The sequence below is a fragment of the Tyto alba genome, unplaced genomic scaffold (genome assembly GCF_018691265.1).
Source record: "Tyto alba isolate M040663 unplaced genomic scaffold, T.alba_DEE_v4.0 Super-Scaffold_48, whole genome shotgun sequence".
NCBI classification, from domain to species: domain Eukaryota; kingdom Metazoa; phylum Chordata; class Aves; order Strigiformes; family Tytonidae; genus Tyto; species Tyto alba.
The window spans coordinates 14,816,959-14,830,796 of record NW_024881324.1 but is presented as its reverse complement, the minus strand read 5'-3'; the positions used below and the strand labels follow the sequence as shown (position 1 = coordinate 14,830,796).

General features: G+C 39.9%; 1 protein-coding gene and 1 long non-coding RNA gene across 2 annotated transcripts in view; one reads left to right on the top strand and one right to left on the bottom strand.

The window, feature by feature from the left end:
* The window catches only part of GMDS (GDP-mannose 4,6-dehydratase), a 427,214-nt gene that overhangs the window by 395,532 nt on the left and 17,844 nt on the right, over nucleotides 1–13,838 (top strand). The window lies entirely within an intron of this gene.
* Nucleotides 6,360–12,977, bottom strand: LOC116961317. The gene is made up of 3 exons (XR_004406949.1): nucleotides 12,854–12,977; nucleotides 10,785–10,924; nucleotides 6,360–6,463 (listed from the first exon to the last, which is right to left on the bottom strand). It is a non-coding gene; the product is annotated as an uncharacterized LOC116961317 (long non-coding RNA).

Sequence of the window (13,838 nt, the reverse complement as noted above, 5' to 3'; positions counted from 1 at the left end):
TCTCAGACGAGTGATATGTCTGAAAGGGCTTTGAGCTGTGGAGTGCTGGATGAAAGTCCTTTTTAATGGATGGTGCATTCAATGTGGGAGAATTTTTTCATGCGTTGTCTTTTAACTCTAAATTGCAGTATTCAGGAGCAACTGTGTGAAACAAACAAAATCTGTTATATTTTTTAAAACTATTTCAGTCCTGTTTCTAACTCCTCTTGTGCTGACATTCTACAAACTGGTTTTCTAAAAGGACTGTCACCATCAATTTTGCTTTTTTAAAGGACTTTAATTCTTTCAGCATGTTCATATGGTTTTATAAAGCCCCAGATACATGGCAAATCCCCTTGGTGTTGTAAGACAAGATTGCTGTTAAAAAATGTTTAGGCTTAGTCAGCTTCTTCTCACTACTGAAGTCATGAGGGACTCTGGGAAATGGTGTTTATACTAAGCTTAAATTGATAGGGCAAGTTTAATGCAATCAGGTCAAAGGTACAACTGCTTAGCTAGTCTCATCAACCACTCAGGTTTCAGCATCAGTTTATAAGAAAAGGCCTGTAATGATAACATCTGGCTGCGAGCGCATGGGCTGCATTCTCCATGCAGTGATTGAATGTAATTTAATGGTGGGGAGGAGCAAACTGAAGGGCAGCTTAATTCCTGAATTATGATCCCCGATAGATAAGGTACAACTGCCAGACTTTGATCACCCCACTTACCAATTCACTTGATGAAGAGCCTTTCTCCAGCATAACGGGGACAGAGATGTCTTCCTCAAAGGAAGGAGTGCAGTCTATTGCAAGGGCTTGTGTGGGGGTGTCAGGTCCAGGACAAAGTTTCGTGGTTTCCCAGCGCATACGTGTGCAGCTGATTGCTGGTCAGGCATTGCTTTCAGCGAGCGTCGAGTGACCCAGGACAAGACTGAGGAAATGTGCTAGACAGAATAATGAATTGGGCTGCTCTTCTAACGTGAGAAAGCATAATGCTCAATTATATATTTCCTGTCTCATACTACCCAAGTTGGTGTGTGGCAACCTAAGTGTTCAAGATTACTGCCAGGCAGGCCCAAAAATATACACTTGTTAGGAGAAGGTAGATACCCCAGACATCCTGAGGGATTTTAATCATATTCAGGTCTGGCTTGCTGATCTTAATGCAGACCTTAAGAAGGACTTTTGCATACAGAATATGTCTGTTTTTGCCAGCCAGATAAGGTTATCAACAAAAAGGTAATACCTTCTTTGCTTTATTTGTCTTATATGAAATTTCTTATTGTATAATTTTTATTTCTTTTCTGAGCAACCTTCTAGATTCTGATCCACACTGGCTGAAATTTTCTGTGTTAAATGTCTGCCCCAAGCTGAAGAATTTGGGAACTTCCAGCCAAAGTAATTTCCAATAGTCATTACAGAAAAAAAAATAAATAGGTTGCTGCAAATGGACATCTGTAATACCCTGCTTTGAGGTGGGAGCTTGAAATGTGGCTATGCTGTGGCTTGTATATCACTGACATACATTTTTTTTCATGTGAAAATCACTGCATGTTATGAGATTTAGAAAGGAATCACAGCTTACACACACTTAGAAAAAAGTCTTTAATTTTTACATGTGAACTATCAGAATATTTAATTCATATTCAACATATTCAGGTTTCTGATGGTACTAAATGAGATGTGTTTTTCATGAGGAGCATCAAGCATGCTCCCTCCACCCTGCCAATACCATCAAGTCGAATTGAACGAAACTGAGCCAACGCATGGCATTCTCTGGGGTTAGAGGAACCACTTGGCACAGAAGATCAACACTGCCTCTGTTCCCAAATATATTGCTTACATTGAGGCAGCACAGACCTCAAAGCCCAGCAGGTTAGCGATTATCTGACCTAACTGTTTTCAGCAAAGGTCCCATGAAATTTTCTTTGGTTGCACTCAAAATAAGGAAGGAGGTTTTCAGTTGCATCTGTCACCCAAAAAAGGAGTATATTCTCCTTTGTCTCAAAGAGCACGTGTGGATGGGCTGTCTGTGAGTGGCATTAGAGGAGATCTATAACAGCCAATGTGGGACCCAAATGTTGAATATACCCAGCTTCATTTCAGCCTACAAGTCCTTGTAATCACATATGGCACAAGATTTACAGTGGATGGGGGCATGTATTTTTTTCCATTTTCTGTGCGCATGCATGTGAACTATTTCCATATTTGTGGAAGGATGTTCCTTATGACGTGTTTACATTGGGTTTGCTGATATTCAATGTGTATTCAGTGGGGATGCCTTTCATTCACATCAAACAAAAATAGGATAATTCTTGGCAGTCAGCAGATCTCTGTGTTTTTCAGACATTCATTAAGTAAGAAACTTCAACATACGGGTTAGGTTGATAAGGTTTGCCACTTCTTCTGAGGAACCAAAACTCAGGGAGATCGGACAACTTGCCCACAGATGAATGGCAGTAGAGGCCATGGAATCTCACCCCCAGCCCTGCTCTCTAATCATGAGGTAGCATTGTCCTGCTCCTGGGCTGAGGCACACCCCATTGTAAGATCAGCTCTTGTACATGATAAGGGGTAGCATTTTGCACTCATTTATACACATTATAGATGTCTTGATATGTATATTTTACTGTGCATAAATATAAATCAGGTAGTAAACCACTTTCTAATGGCACAGAAAACAGTCAGTCAAAGCTTGGCTCACAGTTCTTCCCCAGCTTTGAGTTGCCTCGGTAGTTTTAAGTGCTGAGCTTAGCGCGTGTAATGTGTCTTCTCATACAGATGGGATGAGACCCTACTTAAAGCAGTAATGATTATATACATCATACTTCTAAGTGTATAAACTGCTTTTGAACACACTGGAAAAGCTAAAATACCAACTGTTAAACCAATGAATCATATGTTGCAAGGGAGTGTTTTTATATTTAATATATAAAATCCAACTGTATATGTATAGGGAGGGTATTTACACATCACATGTGTAAGATATAAATGATCCCGATGAACATGACTGAAGTAAATTATGTTAATGCTCCAGTTAGAACTATTTCTACATTAGTTTCAAAATGTTTTTGTTATACTGTAGATTCAGTGTCAGGAAGATGAAGGAATCTGGGCTTTTAACTGCAACCTCCACACTGCAGTGTGACTCTATGGGGATGTACAAAATTAAACATTTGGTTTAAGCATTAAACAGTAAAGTTTTCTTTTTAATTCCTAGACCTGTATGAAAGCAGATTGGGAAATGGTTTACAGTACTTCCTATTGGGGGCTTCCACACTGACAATGTCAGAAATTACATCACTTTTCTGCTATTTATTTTTTATTGCTTTTCAAGAAGAAGTCTTTAAATAGCCAGCATGTAATTTTCCTGGTGATAAGCGATAACCTTTAAAACAGGCCTATTTTTCTTTTAAGAGAAGGATGCTTCCGTCCCACCTCCAAGTTAGTTGACTTTATCAAGGGAAGCCGCCATCCCTCCCCACGTCTTGTCTTGCCAGTCCTGAAAGGTGTGGAAGGATTCATCACTAGAGGGAGTCGTTGTGTTCTCAGTACACCTTCTCTGTAGTCAGAGCTTGTGATGGATGGTCTAGCAACTGGTCCCATGGTGACTAGTCCCATGCAACTATCTGCAGGAAGGATGGTCTAACCATGATGTCAGCTCCAAGTAAGGAGACCCTGTTGACCCTTTTCTTATTTCATTCTCCAAGTGTCTCTTCCCAGGTGAAGGACCAAGGAGAGAAGGCAGCCTTCATGCTCCCTCTGCCTCCATGGGCAGTAGGCCCCATCTTGAAGGCTTTCCACTTGGGAGAGAGAGCAGCTAGCACATAGTCTTGCTATATAAGGATGACAGGACAAAAAACAGAGTGGGAGGAGAAGTCCCAATGGATAAGGGGGAGGGGAGAAAACCTGCAGAGAAATGGGGAAGGGAACAAACATCAAAAGTCTGAAAATCCCAGTAGGATGAATGGAATAGATGGTACAAGAAAGGCATATGAGGGAGAGGGGTAGATAAATAGTGGTGATTTAGAGGGAAATATGGCAAGTGGAAAAGAGGTGTGCAATGAAGGAAACAAAACCAGTCAAGGGAAGATGAGAAAAGATCATGAATTCTTAAAAGGGAAGATGTATGAAGATCTTAGGAAGAGGAATAGGAACATTTTCAACAGAGTATTTGTGGCACTGAAGTAAAAAGTTACACTCATCAAAAAAGCTCCACTGACCATCAGCAAAAGCTGAAGTACCATACTTAACACATACTTAACAAATTGAGTAATGCAATAATTGAGGACAAAATGAAGTTTGGAGGGCCAGTCTGAATATGTGATGGACAAAGGCAACAATAAGAGATATAACCTGTTTAGGTTTCAAATCATGTTTACAGCAGACTGTCTGCCGCTGGATAAACTAATGAATACCCCCAGCTATGGTGACATACGTAAGAAAATCTACAGGGGTAAGTTAATCCAGCTTTATGTTCCCCCCAGTCTGAGCTGAGCACGTTGCCTAAGGCCACTCTAACACACAGATCTTTCCTCTCAAAAGTGGCATGAGCTGTGCGAGATGTTCATGGTTGCTTTTTCTCCTTGGGCCAAATCCCTGAAACATGCCCATCTGTGGTCTCCAGGCTTTTGGAAAGGTACTGCTGCTCTAGGACACTCCTCTCATTTTCAGCTACTTGAGCATACTGCAGCCTGTACTCTTGGATAGTCTGCTGTAGTGTTTCTGTGCATTAAAATTGTATGGGAAATAAATGAAAGCATGTGGATTTGTTACAGGCTTCTTCGTATTTTTAAATAGAACGTAATTTGCTATTGGCAAATTAATCTCATTTGTCGTAGTTTCATTTGTTTAAATCATGTGAGTAGTGTTATTCATGTGCAAAGGAGTTGGCAAATGCTGCCAAATCCACTAACACATCTAGCTGCTGAACATAGCACTTGGAAATGGAGTTATTTGCCATCCTCATTTTGTAGTATGCTAACTTCCATGACAACCCACTGTGATATTAGAGAAACTTATGGCTTTGCCTGGAGAAAAAACAAAAAGAAATTATTAACCTACCAATATCACACAGGGACTACCAGAAAACTGTGGTGAGTGAGACAGATTTGCAGGACTGGACTCTTTTGTCAGTGGTGGAAGTGGTTCCACTAACCTGTTGCACAATGTATTTACAATCCAATTCCAAGTCTTTGCATTCATCTTTTCATTTTTACAGCTTTCAGTTAGGAGAAGTTATTGACACCACTCCAGCTCTTTTGTGCATACAATAAATATATAAATGTTAATCATACTTAAGAATTCTAGGCTAGGGGATCCCACGTGCTGCAGATGACACTAAAGTGGCTGCACCATTTTGATTGATTTCTGTACAGTATCACAGTAGTGTCATCTTCATAAGAGAGCTGTGGGCTGCCCTGGTGGCTTGCCAGAAGCCCAAGGGCTGTATCAGATTTACATGAAATGGAGCATATTGCCACCCTTGGCATTAACACAGAGGCACGTCCCAAAGACTGTGCAGGTCCCAACATGCAATGAGCCATCTTAATCCAAGCAGACATACCAGAGACTCTGTATTTTCTACAGCCAATGTACCTGTCTGCCTACCAGGGTGACAGCAAGCCTCCTTCAGGCTGCACTATTTGTATGCTAAGCAAGCTGTCAAAAAAACCCAGCAGTGCAGCCAGTATAATTATCTTTTATCTCACATGAGTTCAAAAGGAGGGCTTTCCCACTGCCACACTGTCTTCATAGCCATCTGCTCCAGAACCATTTTGACTGTCAGTGTTTTATGTGGAAAATTAAAGGGGGGGATGACTGTCATAGGTTCCTAATGACATCTTGGGGTTATTTTATATGCTAAGTCGTTTATATCTTTTACAATTTAAAAGCATGCTGACATCATACACATAATAGTCATACAGGACTGCCCGCATGTTTGCAAATAAATGTTAGAATTCATGGCAATCTTTTTTTCTCATGTCAAAGATGATTAAATAATTCAGGTCCATTTTCTTCAGGCACTTTCTCTGTAAATGGAAATGCCTCTGTCTATATCTGTTAGTTGCTAATAGACATGAGTCCACAGACAACTGTATGTTGCAAGCTTTTATTATTTATTTACAAAAGACAGTTGAAGAATTTTAGAAGTAATTATTATTTTCTATCAGCTCCACATACGTTTGCAAATAATAAGTAACATTTCAACTCTGCCTAGGGCTCCCTTGTAAAGAATAGTATTGAACTATTACAACTTCAGGTCAATAACATATCTTTTCTTGGTACCACTTACTGTGTAAGTATTGCCTAGTTATCTTCTTCTCTCATGATGCTGTGGCTTTTTGATTTGTTGATACTCCACAAAGTACATGTATTTCTCACACTCCAACAGCTTTGTATTTCTATAGCATACTTCATTAGCTAATGAAGATTGAAGCCAGGCAATTTATTTTCATTATATATGTGTCTGATGCTCGGTAAACCTGAAAAGTGAAACAGAAATATGCTAAAACGTGCTTATATCATTTTACTACTTCAGTTATATCGGTGTGCATGACTGTATCCTCATGTGACTCTAATACAGGCTATATTTCTTCTTTCACTCATGTAAATGTACGTGTAGTCTTCTAAATGCATGGCCTATTGGTTTGTGGTTGGGGTTTTTTTAAGCCTAACAAGAAATTATATCAATTTAAGCCACCTTAAGGACTTAGAAAAGCCAATCTGTACCATGAAGTATCTTTATATACAATTTTGAATCATTTTTAGGAAAGAAAGCTGGTGCATCACTTAACTGCTAGAGCTCATGAAATTGCATATCATGTAAGATCAGTCTACAATATATCTGAAATACCTGAGAGTCCAACAAGCTTTGTATTTGAAATCAAGCCAGCACCCTGACCTGTTATAGTCACGGTGTTCAGCTCTGGTTCTGTAACACACAATGTCAGATGTACCCCACTGTGCAAAGGTGACAAAGCAAAATCCACCAGTCCTGTAGGCGTTTGACTTTTGGACAAAAATGTCAACCTGCATGTCTTGGAAGCAAGTCATATCAGCAAAACAAAGCTAGCTCATCACATGCTTAAAAGCCTAATTTAAAAGTCACACTTAAACAGACATCCCAGCATTTACTTGTATTAGGTGTACTTATGGTGTTCGATGAAACATTTATTCCCTGTCCATGACTGGTTGTGTCATGTCTTGCTGTATCACATAACAGTGCTATTCACAGCGATGGGGGCTTCATGCTGTGTGCCTTTCCAAGTGTTTAGCAGTGGACACCCACGATGAAGCAGCAGTTTACTTCCCAGTTCATGTAAAATATTCCACTAGCAGAGTAGGTGTTCTTGGTAATGATTTCAGCAAATGTAAGGCATGGTCAGAGTTGTCTTTGCAGAAGAATGGGGAATGCAATCCTCAATTGCTAGCAGCAGAAATACAGCTCTCCTAATCAAAGTAATCTACGGCACATCTATTTCAAATATGACATATAATTTAAACTTGTCTGCCTCCTGTTTCTGATTCAGAGCGTTTGGGTTTCAACACGGTAAGACGGCTGCAGTTGAAGGGGAAGTATTTATTTTCCACTTCCCATGAAGCAGTGGTCCCATGGATGTACTTCAGCCTACTAGAAAATAGTCCCTCTTTATCTGAAACAACTCAAGATAAAATACAGCCAGTTGGCATCACATATCGAATCTTTTTCAAGCACAGTATGTTTCAAAGAGAATAGGCCAAATTCCTTCCCAGCGTAGCTCCATAGAAACCCACTGGTTTGATTCGGCAGATAGCCAAACATAAATACTGTTATAGAAAAGATTCATTTGGAATCAAACATGGAAAACTTTTGAGTTAGGATGATATCTGAAAATATTTGCTCAGTGGAATTAAGACATTCAAAATACTTGGCTGGATTCACCTTAGAGTTTATACTAGCTCTAGTGTAAACTTCATGGTGGATCAAAGCCACAGATACCCACAGGACCATGCAAGCAATGCAGGGGAAAAGCGACCAAAGTCCACTTTGCTTTGGGGAGTTTTCTGCAGTTGTCTGTAGATGAACCCCAAAGTGGGGCATCCTCCCTGGGAAGATGAAGTGACTGTATGGTGATCTATGACCTAACGTACTGCTTTTCCTTCAGGAGATGCCTCCTTTGTGAACACACGTGGAACTCAAGTGGGAATTAAAGCTGCAGAAATCAAAGTCCTTTCTCCACCAGCTTCCATCTACTAATAATTCCTCACTGAAAACTGGTTTCTTTAATGATCTGGGCTTCTTTTTTTCCAGATCATACTTGAATGATGCAATGGCAGGAGACACCCTAGGGTGTTACCACACTTCGAGAGGTGACTTCAAGGCCAGCAACACTCCCTGCATGCAACACTACCTTGCAGTATTGTCTCATACCATTGTTCTCCATTGCTTAAATATTTGGAGAGGTCCATCATGCTTTGTCATTGCACTTCAGCCTTTTGAGTGTATAGAAGACAGATCTCTACTGCTGAGTGCAATAGTCAGCGCTTGACAGTGACCTGAAAATTCTTCACCCGTGATTTGACCAGATGAAGGCATTTAGCAGGATGTACCAAATGCCTCTCACACTTGTAAATTATTCAGTGGTACCCCCCATAATGTATGATTTATTTGGATTCATTGCTGCTTCAAACTGCATTTTAGGAAGAATGACAAGACTGAACTCATGGAAACAGATCCTAATTTTTAGACCAATATAAACCACTAGGAGCTCTGTTAAAGGCAGAACTGCCAAAAATCAAGATCAGGTCTCCATGGTTCTTGGCATAGGGGAAGCTGCTTGAGTTTGGTTCCCATTAGTTATTTAGCACTTCTAGTATTTTTGTTGCTTCTGTTGCTTCATTCAACTAACTTCCAGGATCCTGAAGAATTTTATTCCATGGAGACAAATGCTATATTATTTTTTTCTAAGCACTGTTAAATCAGCAGGAGTTACTTGTATGCAATGTTATAATAGCAGTTGAAGTAATATGATATTATGTGTTTATGTCTTGGTTAAAAATATGCCAGTGACCAAGCTATGTCAAAATGATACTGTGATTCTTCAGTTGCCAATGAAAAAGTAATCATATACTCCAATCTGTTTGAGCATTATTCACACACACACACACTTACACACTCACAAGTCCTAATTATTAAATGCTGCCACCTTTTTGGCTGCCAGCAATAAAAAGTAGAAATGCCTCCTCACAGTAGCGCCCATTGTAAACACTTACTTGGCATAAGTATTTCCCATCTCTGCTTGCAGGCATTTGCAAACACTACCCATCATAATGCACAAGGACAGCCACAGTCTCTGTGACAGCCAAAGCATGTTTTCGGGTCCAGGCCTTAAGAAAAGTGTAGTAAGTTGTAAAAATGCGGGCTAACCTTTCAGCATCATGAAGAAAAGTAAGCAAGCTATGAGGCAGAGAGTAGCAGCCATATGTTCATTACCTTTAACTTTAGGCTGCTTGGCCGAAACATGGCAAGTGTCTTATTCAGCTCTCCACTGCTGTGCATACATTTGTGCTAAAATTTAAACTTCCATTATATAAAATTTTAACAGAAAACAGAATTCTCTTGAAGCAGGGCTGAAATCTCTGAGGTCGGGCATAGGAACACACTTTTCTCTAAGGTTCAGAGTAACCCCTGAGTCATGCAGCAGATGGATCCAGTTAGCCTCAATTAAGACATGAGAACATTGGGCTGGTTTGTCAGAGAGGTATTGCTGCAGGGGTGGGAAGAGGGCCTTCAAGGAGAAAGTGTAGTAGTAAACTCCAGTGCAGAATCTCACCATACTGAAATGTATGTCTTGTTATTGAAATTAACTATCATGAAAGAGAGATTTTGAATGTTGTACTAAGAGAAAGGTGCAGGACCCTCCCCAGCTGCAAGCAGTATCAGGTAATACCCTAATTAAAAAAAAAGATACAGATTTCTTTCTGTTTGCTTGGGGTTGATCAGAGAATACCCAAATTTTTATCATCTCAACAATTAAAGACATAAACAGATAAATGGAGGCTAGCTCCTTAAAAGCATTGTAGAACGACTATCAAATCCCAGTTTGATTATCTGGCAAAAGAAATCTCGCTTATAAAACGCAGGAGCTTGTCTTCCTAAATGTGGGGACACTGTTTACATACTGTAAAGAGCTACTCAAATACATAAATTGGTAACTGTATTGAAGAAAAAGAAAGGTGCCTTTTTTTTTCTTTTTTTCTGATAGCTGGTGCTTGCAGTGACAGAAGCATCTAAAAGCATGTGTTTCCAATGTATTTCTTGATTTTTCAAATATAGGCCTGCTTTTCAGAGGTTGACTTTACAATGAAATATGAATTTTTAAATATAAATATTTCTTAACTTGAAATAGCAATACCTCACCTGCAGGATGAAATAACAGTCCTATTAGATAACCTGAAGATTGTAGAAACACAATAGCTATACTTGCATGCATCTTGCTTACCTTCTGTAGATACAGGTAAGACATTCATTGATTTTTTAAAACTCCCATTTTCTAGTTACACGCCTTAGTTTAAATACAGTCATCTTAATCAAAAACAGGAGAAGAAAGATGTATTGCTTGCTACCTCTTTTCCATTCTGCAATTCAGGCCCTACTTCATACCTCCAGTACATTTGTTTCCATCTGATAAGTATTTTATTACATGGAGCATGATCAAGGTCTTGATGGGGCATTATTTGCACACAACCAGGCAGGTGTTAAAGCTCCTTTCATAATCTTAATGACACATAAGCATCTCTAGGACCTTCAGTGAGAACACCTACCTCACAACAGAGAGACATCCCATTTATTTTGTAAGTGCAGTCCCTGTTCCTGCCCATTTTGTCCTTCTGGATCCAGAGTACAACACTTTTTCTCCATCATTTAATCTTTGATTCTCTTCCTCCGTGCTGTTCCCCAATATCTGTAGGGTGAGATACCAAGGAAAAGGATGGGCTCAGTCCCTTCATTTCTGTTTCTAGCTACTCAGCACAAGTAGCTCAATGACTTAGGAGACACATAGGCACAGCAGTTAGCTTTGGGGACAGATATCTGCCATTTAGAGTCCCCTTTGGAGCTGGCTGTATCTCTACTGAGACTACTGCAAAAGAAAAATGCACTTGTGTAACTGAGCAAGACACAGTGGGAGTTTGGTCCTCAGTCCAAGGTGTATGAGTTCACTAGGCTCATAGAGGAGGGACAGCCTAGATCCTCCATCCGTCGGTGCAGAAATAAAAACATGCAGGTTAAACTGTCCTCTGCTGCCGCTTGGAGGAAGGGTGAGATTTGGGGTGAAGGGCTGCTCAGACCACCATAAGTGCAGTGGAAGAGGGCCGGGTTGTACAATAAGAGACTTCAAGGGTCTATACTCATGGTGCATTAAGAAGGCAGGAGCTTGATAAGTTCTGTTGAATCTGAGCAGGCAAAATATGTTCCTTTACAACTCCTCTACCCCAGGCTGATGCACACATAATTTTCTGAAACAATTGTTGTTTACACTAAAGTTTTCTATGTTTGGTCTTTCTCCAACAGCAAATTTCATTGTCAGGTTTTAGCAGAAACACTGCTGCTGCTGCTTGGGTGGGCACATGTAGGGAAGAAGGATCTTTTTAGAACATCTGAATTTTATCATGGAATCAGAAAAAAAAAAAAAAAAAGTGGCTGAAGTCTGGTATTTGGAATGAATGAAAGTCTTCGCTAATACCAAGCAAAGCTGACCTTTTGCAGGGCAATATGAAGCATATATTGCTTTAACGCATTTGGCTAAGATCAAGAATGAAGTGACTCAATGTCCTGACTGGTTACAGAAATGCTGTTCCTCCATGCAAAACTGATTTGAATATTGAGCTATGGTTCAGTGTTGTTGATTTCAACATGTGATGGATCAACCCCACAATTTAAGAGCAACCTCAATTGTCCAGAGAACTTACAAGCCCTCCTGGCAGAGTTGTGCAAGACCAGAGGGTTAGTTTGTTTTGTTTTGTTTAATGGGGTTGTAACCTTGCCAAGCAAAGAGGCAGACTGCACATCAGTAACGACAACTTTTTTCCAATTTCAGTGCTCTGCTGAGATCACAACAATCTCCAAGAGCAGATCTTTAAGTCTTTTTAAAACTTGCTTTTGGTAACATGTCTCTTTGGGGTGTTAAGTTACAGCAAAGCTCACATTTCCACTATATACTCTTAGATAATTCAGGAATTTTACTTGAGGCTTGCTCTGCAGCCTTGGAAAAGTAGTTTCACCTTTTGTCTGCCTCTAAGAGGACAAGATTTAGAAATGACCTGACAACAAATACTATGTAAAGATAAGAAATTACTGTTGTTATTATAGAAATATGGAGCTATGTGAGTTACTAGAAATACTTGTTTTATTACTATCATTACTATTATTGAATTAGTACTTGTGGAAAAAAATCTGTAATGTAAGAGGAAATAGAGGACTGAAAGTTTGTTTGAAAATGAAGAGAAAGATGTTAGACGATTAAGAATTCTCTTTATGGTCCAGTCCAAGAAAAATATTCAATAAAGTTACATTGGCAGTAATGGAGTGATCTTCTTGGTAGCAAAATTGGAGGTAATTCTGCTATCATTTCTCATTATTCTTATTATCTACTACCGTATAAGTAGCAATCCAGAAATGCCCTGAGTCAGTTTGTACCCAAAGCGAACAACAGCATCCTTCTTGAAAGCATTCCAGATGTAACCAGGGTCGTAAAACAAAGCAGAAAGTTGACAGTTTTATTGTGATGCACATTACAATCAAGTAGTTATCTGATGGATCATCTGCTTTTTATGATCCATGATGAGAAATATAGCTGTCATATGAGGAATAGATTTCTCATCATAAAACTTACCTCTGTAATTTCAGCACCTGAATAAGTGCTGCCTCAGGTGCTGATTGTGCTAGTAAACACTGTCTGAAGAGTGATTTCCCCATCTGTTTCTCCTCCTTCCATTTAAATGCACAGCTTGGCAACAAGTGTGTTTCTGCAGTTCCCTTTCCTTCAGCAGCTGCTGCTATTAAAGATCTCATATGGGGAGGTTCCTGTTGGATAGCTGGTGACGCAGGAGTTCACCTGGGGAAAGAAAAGCCTTCGCGAGGTATGTAGGTCAGTGTTTCTGTAGGTAGGTGGTGAAGTAATCTCTCATGGGGAAGTTAACTCTATGGTAGAGCAAATCTCTTCAAGTCACTGCTGCCGCTGGAAGGGGCTAAATTTGTGCAAGTCATTTAACTCAGGTTTCCAGTGTAATCAGTGAGAGAAAAGCTCCTGGTTTAGGTAGATTTTGTATCTCTGAATTGGTTAGGATCTTAACTTGGCATCTGGGTTAGATGTCTAAAATTACAGCTTTCAAACTCCCCGTGACATATTTATATACAGCATTTTCTTGATCGGAGAAAACAAGATACATATTGAGGGCATAGATCAAAACATTAGGTCCTCAGAAAGCTGCAATGGTTTCACCACTATCCATAAGGCTTCTGGTATAAATTGCATGGATGTTAAAAGCGAGGAAACCTCTTCGTCTAACGTGATGATTGAACCACAGGAACAAATTTTCCTCTTGGATTTGTGTTGCAGACCCCCTATGTTAGGGAGAGGTTATACGTTTCAGTGCGCTGACAGACACTATTACATACTGTGCTTTATTCACCCCTGTTCCACTGGCCTCCAATAGCCCTGTGTGCCTCTGATTCCCTCTGCCTTTGGCACTTCTGCTGGTGAGACTCCCAGCTGGGGGTGTGGTTTAGCTAAAATGGGTGCTTTTCACCAAAAGAATAAATTATTCCTATACTACTGTCTGAAAAGGGTGGATCTGGAGCCAATTTAGTGAGCGTAA